General features: G+C 32.1%; 1 pseudogene; it reads right to left on the bottom strand.

Moving 5' to 3' along the window:
* Positions 1-4,261: 4,261 nt before the first annotated feature.
* LOC105305468 lies at positions 4,262-4,765 on the bottom strand (annotated as a pseudogene).
* Positions 4,766-11,680: the final 6,915 nt, after the last annotated feature.

Below are 11,680 nucleotides of genomic sequence, written 5' to 3'. Positions count from 1 at the left end.
TTATTTAGATAAAGTTTTAAAATATTTTTAAATTAAGTCTTATGCATCTTTTGTTTCATTCGCCTCTAATAGATTATAGTTTTTATTGTATTATAAATGATGACATTTAAAAAATATATTTTCTGATCTTTGTTGCTGCTCTGTAAAGATGCAACTGATTGTTGTATATTAATTTAATGTTCTGCTAACGTGCTATACATTCTCATATTCAACAACTCATATTTGATTCTGTTGGTGTTGTTTCTTCCATTTTGATGTCTTTAATTACTTTTTATTTTTTTAGAGTACTAGCTAGAATGATTGAGACTTACCTTATAGACTAATATAGACATAGTCAATTTTTGTAAATATTATAAATGTGCTTGAGAAAAATGTGTATGCTATTCTTTAGGGTACAATGTACTATATATTTTTACTACAGCAAACTTATTAAAATCTTTTTGTATCGACAATTTTTTTGTTTGCTTTGATCTAGTAATAATTAAAAATATGTTGAAATTCTCATTATGGAAATGGATTTATCAATTTTATCTGTACACCTATTTCTTTCTGTAAATATCTGAGGCTATTTAATTGGGTTCATGCAAATGATATCTTCTATGTAAATTGAACTTTTATTACTATGTATTGATCTTCTCCATACCTAATATAGCTTTTTAAGAAAATTTCAATTATATATACTTTTAAAAAACAATTAAGTCATTTTTAAATGTATAGTTCAATGGCATTAAGACATTTGCAATGTTGTGCTATCATTACAGCCATCTATTTTCAGAATGTTTTCATCATACCTAATAGATGCTTTATACCCATTAAATAATAACTCTCCATTTTTTCATCTGCCTAGCTCCTGGTAATCTCTATTCTACTTTCTGTTTCTATAAATGTGCTTATTCTCTAAATCTGCCTATTCCTCCTATAAGTAGAGTCATACAATATTTGTCCTTTCTTATCTGGTTAATTACACTTAGTGTAATATTTTCAAAGTTCATTCATGCTGTAACATATTACCCAATATAGGTTTTTGTCTTAAAGTCTATTTGTACAGATATTACATACATCACTTGCCAGTATTCTTTTAGCTAGTATTTGTCTGGTATACCATTTTAGATCTTTTACTAGCAGCCTTTTGTATCTTTGTGCATTAGGAGTGTCTCTTACAAACTACATATAGCTTTATTTCCTTAATTCAATCTGAAAAATCTAACTTTTAACTGAAAATTTAAAATTATGATTATCAACATATTAGCTGATATAAATTTCTATTTCTATATTCAGATTTTATATCCTTTTTCTTCTTGTCTTTTTAAAAATGATTGATTGAGATAGAGATTTCTGTTATTGTTTTTATTTTCTTTTATTTTTTTTCTCCCTGCACTGCTTTGGACTTTGCAGCCTTTACCCTTATTTGACTTAAAATTTTAAAGCTAAACAATGTTTTAATCTCCCTCTTCAACCAGAAATGTCCAAAAAAATGTGTCTTAACTATGGACTAGTTATTGTTATTCTGTGGTCCATATTAATTCTTTAGAGACATTTATCTAAGTCTCTAATATAAACCAATGACATATATTATATGATTTAGTTTGGAAAATAAATGAGCGTTATGGAGTGAATGTTTGTGTCTCCCCCAAATCCATATGCTGAAATCCTAACCCCCAGTGTGATGGTATTAGGAGATGGGGCTTTTGAAAATAATTAGGGCATGAAGGTGGAACCCTTGTGAATGAGATTAGTGCTCTTTAAAAAGAACCCCAGAGAGCTCTTGCTCCATTATACCATGTGAGGACACAGAGGAAGAAGACCACCTATGAATTAGGAAGCAGGCTCTCACTAGGTACCAAATCTGCTGACACCCTAATCTTCAAATTCCTAGTCACTAGAACTGCAAGAAATAAATGTTTACCATTTAAATCAGTGTGGTAGTTTGTTATAGCAGCCTGTAAAAACTGAGCCAAGAAATGAAAACACTGTGCTTGCTTCCAAAAGCTAGAGATCATAGCATATCATAGCATGGATTTGGAGATTTAAAAATATGGATTTAGGTTCTGGCTTTACACTTGCTATTTGACCTTGGGCAAGTTTCTTACTACCTCTAAGTGTAAGTTATTTCTGTAAGTAAGATCAGTGCAATAATATTTATGGTGCAATGTTCAATTATTTATTGATAAATATTTGTTTTAACTAATGGGTGACTGATTCCATACCAAATGCTAGGTGTATAGTGGTAAAAAGAATGTATTTATTTCCTGCTCTCATAAAATTTACTCTCTTGGAAATATAGAATTTAAAAAAATTATATAAATAACAAATTTTCAGAAAAAAGAAATCAATGTATGATAAGAGGTTGTTTATTATGTATATAATGTATGGAATTTAGTAAACACTCAATAAATGATGGTAGTATTATTACAAATAATAATTTGGAGTGACTAGTTTATCCTAAGTAAGCAATATATGAACAATGTGTTATGTAATGAAAAACTACACTATGTTATAGGCATAACATTTTTTTAATTATGTCAAAGAATTTGAAATTTGAATAATGGTCCATGATATTTTCAAAAGTAGAAGTTGGTGGAACACAAAATTGGTTCAATACACTTTTACCAAAATATTTTTATTATTTCCATCAACTATATAGAATTGTATTTACATGACAACAATCCTTCCTTTTTCAAAGGAACATTTCCATATCTAAACTTAATTCATGAATTTATGTAATTTATTACATTTTTTAAAAATTGAGCATCATATTTGTTCATACAATCATTCCCTAAATGCATATTATTCAACATTTACTATATGCCACATGTTTGTTATGCTAGGAGTCATGTTATGATATTTTGCAGAGGAATTTGAGAACTGGATGGTTAGGAGGTGAGAGTGGCCTAGAAAAAAAGAATATGTGTGATGTTTTATGCAATTTATCAGATTACAAATCATGCAATTTTGTTTTGTTTTATTTTTATAAAAACAAAATGGAAATCAATTAATTCTTTTGTTTACCATACATTTATCAAGTGTCTGCTATGTGTTAGGTGTTGTCCAAGGTTCTGGAAATACAAAAATTGATCGGATACTCTCCCTGCTCTGATGTTAACAGCTAATTGGGAACTATTGTTGGATATACTCCAGTGTGATATTTAGAATACTTAACACAAGGATTCTAAAATAAATTGTAGAGAAGGAGAAGCAAGTCATACATCCTACACTGCTTTTTTTCTGACGGCTTTATCTATTCTAAAAACCAGTGATTCTAAAATGGTCTCTTAAAATATATCAAGATAAAACTATTGGAACCACGTCACAGAAGCCTTTTTTTTTTTTACAATGGATTTGAGAAATATGCACTATGCTTATTATTTGAAGAAACAAACAAAAGATCTTTTGAAATCTGATACTTATTGGTATATTCAATATTTTGTATCCAACTCAGCAGGTGTAATTTCAAACTTATCTATAGCTTCAGTTCACCAATTTTTAAGAAGTGATAAACCAGTTTTTCGGGGCAAGGGAAGATGTTTCTGTGGATATCAAATTGCAGTGAGAGCTTTAAAGTTTAGGAGCTAAACCTAGTTGAGCCACGGCTTTATTGCTCAGCAATTAAAATTCACTAGAATATTGGATACTCAGTGTTTATCACATTTACCTCCTAAAATAAAAATGATTTGCTGACCAAATAATAATTGGATGAACCTAACAGAACAAATAATTATTGCTAAGATTGAATAGGCCAATCCAGAAGTGGAGACATTTGTCAATTTATAATTATTTCTTGAGTTTTCTGCTCTGCATATGTAATGGAAGTTTTGCTACATGGGTTCCAGTCATGTATCAACTGTGATTCTCTGTGGAATCAGAGAGAATTGACATAATATCTACAAAAAAATTTTAAATTGGGAGGAAATAGTAGAATTGATGATGCAATAGCTATATTTTGACCTTTTAATTTCTGTCTTTATTGAATCTGCCTACACTTTTGTCTTGTTTATTTTTTACACTAAAAATGGGGAGCTTTATGGAGTCACAGAGAGCTAAAGCTTTTATAGCAGTTCTATTTTTTCTTTTTTTTTTGTTATTTAAATTTTATTTCATAATCATAAACTTAACTCTGCAACCCAGCTAGACTTAGAGGTACAAGGAAAACCTGGAACCCAAAGAACCACAGTGAGAGCAGATAATAATAGGGTGTTCCGAGCAGACGGGATGAGGGGTGCTCTCGCGAGCAACAGAAGGAATGGTCTGGTGGTTAAGATAATACAAATCAAATCTATTAGAGTTGTCCACAGTCAGCAATGGTGACCTTCTTGCTGGTCTTGTCATTCCTGGACCCAAGGCACTCCATAGCCTTCACAATATTTATGCCTTTTTCACCTTGCCAAAGACCACATGCTTGCCATCCAACCACTCAGTATTGGCTGTGCCGATGAAAATCTGGGAACTGTTTATGTTGGGTCCAACATTTGCCATGGACAAGATGCCAGGACCTGTATGCTTCAGGATGAAATTCTCATCATCAAATTTCTCCCCATAGATGGACTTGCCACCTGTGCCATTATGGCATGTGAAGTCACCACCCTGGCACATAAATCTCAGAATAATTCTGTGAAAGCAGAAACCTTTATAACCAAATCCTTTCTCTCTAGTGCTCAGAACACGAAAATATTCTTCTGTCTTTGGAACTTTTCCTGCAACCATCTCGGGGCCAAGGGCTCGCCGTTGACTGTGATGTCGAATTGAAGAACACGGTTGGGTTGACCATGGCTGGGCACACATGGCTCTGAAGCAGTGGTGTCTGCAAGGTCAGTTCTATTTTTTCTTTAAATGAAGTACTAATCATAGATGGAATTGGTGGCTATGTAAATATTATACTTTTACTTCTTACTAAAGTACGGTACTTCAAGAAAAAAACTCTACAAATAGGATGTCTTTTGTTCACTTTTCCTCACATGCTATTTAAGAACTCCAGTATAGTCAGAGTCCAGATAAATAGGGGTAGTGAAATATATTTTAAATGGTGCTCCAAATAATTTTTTTAATGCTAGGCACCCTTCCCCATACCAAAGCAATAATGATAATAACAAAATAACTTTTAATTAAAATGCTATACAGAAGGATATGGAAAGATTACAGGCTCCTGAGGCTGGGGTGAGGGAAATGTGAGAATATAGATCTGAACGTATAAGACTTTCTAGATGATATACTAGGGATTTGTAGTAAACTTTCACGAAACTTTTTATCTTTCTTTCCTGGGCACTAAGACTATATTTCCCAGCTTCCATTGCAACTTAATGTGGATAAAACCACTGTAAACCATTTCCAGAGTTGGCCTCTATAGTCTTCTGAGAAGTGAGCCTCCATTCTTTTTACATTATCTCTCCCCATTTGTAGACTGACTGAAGAACTGCAAGCACCTAGAGGAGGATAGAGTCACATGAAAACAAAGCCATGAGAGAGGAGTCTCTCCTTGGAAGAAAGCCAGGCTGAAGGAATGTTTGATCCAGAACACTGCATTTAGACTATTGTATTCCTGCAAATAAACTTTTATTGCAACAAGTAACTAACATTTGGAATTGTTAGCCTATCATGACTAATTAAAAAAGATTCCAAGCATGGGAAAAGTAGGAAGGCTACCATCAACATCTTAGAATCTATAACACTTATGAACACATTAAGCATGGACTAGAGGGCTATCAAAATAGGCATCATCTTTGTTAATGTCAGAATTCCATTACAAGAGTGTGAAGTCCTTTAGTGTTCTTTTTCTAAAATGCAAATATTCAAGGAGAGGAAATGTGCTTTCATGAAGCCACATACCTACATAACAGGAGAAATGAGAGTAACTTGAGAAAAGTATGATGTTCAAGAAAAGAAGAATACTAAAGAAACAGAAAATGAGTAAGGAAAGCCAGGGAATGGCAAACATAAATGACACTCATTTTGTTTAGAGGTGTGGTGTCAAAGGTAATGAAAAACATTATCTCTCTTATAATCTTTTCTGGTTCCATGAGCAGTAGAAGATGGATGAGGCCATCATTTCTAACAAAGTGGACAATGTCACTTGATTACTCAAAATCTCTTGTACCTTCCTTGTGTTATTTTTCACATTCTAACTTGCTTTACATTCATCCTATGGTCAAGTTCTGTATAGGGACCTTAAGATAAAAATTGAAAAAACAGACACAGTCGCTAACATCATGGAGCTTGCAGTCTGGTCATGGACAGAGACATGATACATAAATAGGTTTATAAATACATAAGTGTAGCTATATAAGTATAATGCAACATGAAAGAACATAATAGGGTGATTTGAGTGCTATATTGGAGGTAGTTAAGTCACATGGTATGGAAAGAGAAGGCCTATGAGATTAAGCAAAATTTTAGTCAGAAGGATAATGAGTTTGGCAGGTGGGAGGGGAGAGAAAAAGAGTTGATTTTAGGTGAGTGGAGAAGGGAGGTGGACAACATCCAAAGAGAGGAACAAGTATATGTACAAATATGCAAAAACTCTGAGATGGGAAGGAACGTGTCATACTCAAGGAACAGAGAAGGCCAAAGGGTATATAGGAACGTGTCATACTCAAGGAACAGAGAAGGCCAAAGGGTAAATTAGGAAGACAGGGGCAATTAGACCAAAAACTGAATTGTAAAAATCTTGATAAATTTGTTAAAGAATTGATGAATTTTTAGCTACAATGATCAAAGAAAAAAGAAAAGAATACTAAAATTACTAATGTAAGCACTAAAACAGGCTATATCATTACAAATACTGGAAGGATACTAAAGGAATATTATGAACAGTTTTGTGGTAATAAATTGGACAACTTTAATGAAAACGACAGATCTTTTTAAGACAATTTACTAAAATTGACTCAAAAATAAATTTTAAAATCTGGATAGTTCTATATCTATTAAAGAAATTGAATTTGTGATTAAAAACCTTCCCAAAAGTAAACTCCAAACCCAGATAGATTCAAATTTATGTCCAAACAAGACTTTCAAGAAAAAAAAAAAAAAGACTACAGACCAGTAACCCTCATAAACAGCAACACAAAGATATTTAAGAAAACTTTAGCAAATCAAATGCAATAATTTTAAAATGGCTAATACATCATGTTAGGGTTTATCCTAGTAATGCAAGTTTGGCTTACCATTGGAAAAGCAATCAATAGAATTCATGATATCAACAGAATAAAAGATAAAAAATAGATGATCATCAAAATTGATGCAGAAAAATTATTTGCAAAACTTCCACAGCCATTTGCAATTAAAAATACCATAATTAGAAATAGACACTTCAACTTGATAAAGGACATCCTAGAAAAATCCACACCTATTATAATACTTTTTGATAAAAGACTAAAATCTTTCCACCTAAGATTGAGAGCAATCACCATTCAACACTATACTAAAAGTTCTAGCCAATTAAGTGATGCAAAAAAAAAAAAAAGATTACAAAAACTAAAAAAGAAAAATATAAAATTTTCTTTTGAGAAATTCATAAATAGAATTCACAAAATTGCTTCTAGAGCTTGTAAGAGAGGTTAGCAATGCTACAGAACATAAAGTTAATAAACAAAAATTTAATTATATTTCTAGATACATGCAAAAAAGGTAAAATTTGAAATCAAATAGTGTTTATAGTAGCATCAAAAATATAAAGCAGTTAAGAGTAAATTTAATAAAATGTAGATAAGATATCATACTCTAGTAATCTAAAAATATATTATTTCAAAAGAAAATAAGGACCTAAATAAATGAAGCAATTATACCATGTTCATAAGCTGGAAAACTCAATATTCAAATTGACGTATAGATTCAACACAACCTGAATCTAGATCCTAGTGTGCTTTTAAAAAAGTAGTTCTACAGTTCTAAGTCAAAGGACTTAGCATTGCCAAAAGAATATTATTAAAAAAAGAGCAGTGTTAGAGAACTTACATTATCTGACTTCAAGTCTTACTTATTATAATGCTATAGTAACCAAAACAGTGTGGTATTGCTATCAAAATAGACAATAAGTTCAACGGAACAAAATAGAGATTCTAGAAATAGACCCATGTAGATGTGGTCAATTGATTTTGAACAAAGGTGCCAAAGTAATTCAATGGAGAAAGGCTATTTTTTCCAACATATGGTGCCAGAATTCTGGGTATTCATATGGAAAAAAAATTAACCTCACCCTTTAAGCCACATGCAAAAATTATCTCAAAATGGACAATAGATTTAAATATAAAAGTTAATATTACAGAAAACTTCTAGAAGAAAATATTCGTGACTTTGGAGAAGGCAAAGATTTCTTAGATATAACACAAAAAGTGCAAACAATAAAAAGTTGATAAATCTGACATCACCAAAATTAAAAATTTGGGATCTTCAACAGTCACCATTAAGAAAATAAATAGGCAAGGCATGGGCTGACAGAAAAATCTTCACTATTCATAAATCTGAGAATTTACACATTCCAACGCAACAATGAGAAAATAAATCCCATTAAAATGGATAAAAGACTTGAACAGACATTTTACTAAATATATCTAAGTGGAAATAAGTTTATGAAAAAATACTCAAGCTCATTTATTCTCATGTAAATGCAAATTTAAGCCACAATGAGATATTATTACATACCCACTCAGAAGGCTAAAATAAGACAATCCAATGCCAGGTGTAGGCAAGGATGTGATATGGAGTACCTGGTACCTCATATACTGCTGATGGGGATGCAAAATTGTACAACCTTCTAGAAAACATTTGTGGAGTTTCTTATAAAGTTAAGTATATATTAACCATATGACTCAGCACATCCATACCTAGTAATTTACTTAAAAGAAACAAAAATAAATGTCCACACAATGACCTGCCATAAGAACTTTATTCTATAACTGGAAACAAAGTGCCCAACAGATGATTATAGTACATCCATACAAATAAGAAATAAATTCCTGATATATTCAACAATGTGAATAACTCTTAAAAACATTATGTTAAGCAAATGACACCAAAACCAAAAAGTTCATATTGAATTGTTCATTTAATATAAAACTCTAAATTGTAGTGATAGAAATTGGGTTAATGGTTGCCTAGGTTTGGGAGTAGTATCAGGACTTACTGAGAAGGGCACAGGAAATATTTTGGAGTAAGAGAAATGTTTTAAGTATTTATTATGATGGTGATTACAGATGTAAGTACATTTTCAATGATAACTACATGGGTGTATACCTTTAAATGGGTGCTTTTATTATATGTATAGCGTACTTCAGTAAAATTGATTTTTAAAATAGCTCTCAGTTTAATGAGAAAGATATATGCACAAATAATGCACCAAATGTTAATATATCACATCACAACATGCTTTAAGGTTGTAGGAGAGATGCTCATTATAAATTTTGGCAGCAGTGTCATTTGATTATCTAGTTTTAAAATTATTCTTTTCAACATGTTTAATTTATATTTAAGAAAGCACTAGCCCCCAGAGATCCAGGCTCCAGACTTGCTCTCACTCCAGGCCAGTCTCTGTGGATCCAGGCTCCAGATCCACTCCAGTGCCAAGTTGTCCCCTATGGAATTCGGCTTCAGGCCCATTCTTGTAGACCCAGGCTCCATGTAGGCCCCTAAGGATGCAGGCTCCAAACCCACACTGATGGACCCAGGCAGCAGGCTCACCTCAGTGGACCCTGATGACAGACTAGCCCCTGTAGACCCAGGCAGCAGGCTTGTTTGTTACCCAATATATAAGCTCTCCAGTCCATGGATTCTGAAAGCAGTCTGCCTGTTGGCCTGTCCAAAATCTCTGGCTGCTGACTGGTGTAGTAGGGCTTTCCCTGCTGAAGCCAATCTACAACAACTGGAAAATGTGGCTACTTCTTCAAATGCACATCAATACAAGATTACAAGAATCACAAAGAATCAGAGAAATATGACATCACCAAAGGAAAGGAATAAAGCACTGGTAACTGACCCTAAAGAAAAGGAGATCTATGCATGGTTTTCTGTCTGTACTGCCCAACAAAGAATTCAATATAATTTTCTTAAGGAAGCTCAGTGAGCTCCAAGAGAACACAGACAACTGAATGAAATCAGGAAACAATACATGAACAAAATGAGAAGTTCCACTGATATAGAAACCATAAAAAATAATGAAACAAACTTGGAGCTGAAGAACAGTGATTAAAATGAAATATTCAATAGGGAGTTTCAACAGCAGATTTAATCAAGCAGAAGAAAAATAAGCTAGCTCAAAGACAGATTATTTGAAATCACCAAATTGTAAGATAAGTAAATTGAAAACCTTTAGCCAACTAACTCAACTAAAAAGAGAGAAGACATATATAAATAAAATTATCAATAAAAAAGAGACATTTTAACTGATACTACAGAAAAAAAGAATCGTAAAAGAACACTATGTACAATTATGTTCCAACAAATTAAATTACCCAGAAGAAATGGATGAATTCCTAGAAACATACAATCTACCAAGACTGAATCATGAGGAAATAGAAAATCAGAAGACCAATAAAAAGTAAGAAGATTAAATCAGTTATCAAAAACTTCTCAAAAAAGCAAAGTCTAGGACTTAATGGCTTCACTGGTGAATTTTACTGAAAATTTAAAGAAGAATTAATTATAATCCTTCCCAAACTCTTCCAAAAAGTGGAAAAGGAGAAAATACTTCCAAACTAATTTTATGAGGCCAGCATTACACTGATAACAAAGCCAGGTAAGGACACTAAAAGGAAGGAAAATTACAATATTCCTGATGAACATAGAAACAAAAACTCTAAACAAAATACTAGCAAAACAAATTAAACAGCACAGTAAAAGAATCATATGCTGGCATCAAATTGTATTTATCCCTGGGATGCAGAGTTGGTTCACCGTATACAAATCAATCATTATGGTATATCATATTAACAGAATGAATAACAAAAATTATATGATCACCTCAATAGATGTAGGAAAAGCATTTGACAAAATTCAACATACTTTCATAGTGAAATCTCTCAGCAAACTAAGTATGAAGGAATATACTTTAATATAATAAAGGCAATATATGCCAACTCCACAGCTAATATCATCGTCAGTGTTGAAAAGATGTAAAGTTTTTCTTTTAGATCAGAAACAATACAAAGATGCTTACTCTGACCACTCCTCTTTAACATAGTACTGAAAGTTCTAATCTGAGTAATTAGATTAAAAAAAAATTAAAGGCATCCAAATTGGAAAGAAAGAAGTAAAATTTCCTATTTGCAGAGGTTATGATCTTATGTATAGAAAATCCTAAAGATTCTACCCATATCTGTTAGAAAGGATAAACAAATTCAGTAAAGTTGCAGAATACAAAATCAACGTACAGAAATCAGTTGTGTTTCTACACTCTAACAACAAACTATTTGAAGAAGAAATGAAGATAACAATCCCATTTACAATAGCATCAAAAAAATAAAATAAAATAAAATACTTACAATAAATTTAACCAAGAAGGAGAAAGATTTGTACCCTGCAAACCATAAGACATTGATGAAAGTAACTGAAGAAGAGACAAATAAATGGAAAGATATCCTGTGTTCATAGATTAGAAGAATTAATATAAGCATTAATATTGTCAAAATGTCCACACTACCCAAAGCCACCTATAAACTCAATGTAATCCCCAACAAAATTTCAATGGCATTTTCCA

Source organism: Pteropus vampyrus, unplaced genomic scaffold (genome assembly GCF_000151845.1).
Source record: "Pteropus vampyrus isolate Shadow unplaced genomic scaffold, Pvam_2.0 Scaffold12, whole genome shotgun sequence".
Classification (NCBI taxonomy): domain Eukaryota; kingdom Metazoa; phylum Chordata; class Mammalia; order Chiroptera; family Pteropodidae; genus Pteropus; species Pteropus vampyrus.
This window is presented reverse-complemented; position numbering and strand designations above follow the sequence as displayed.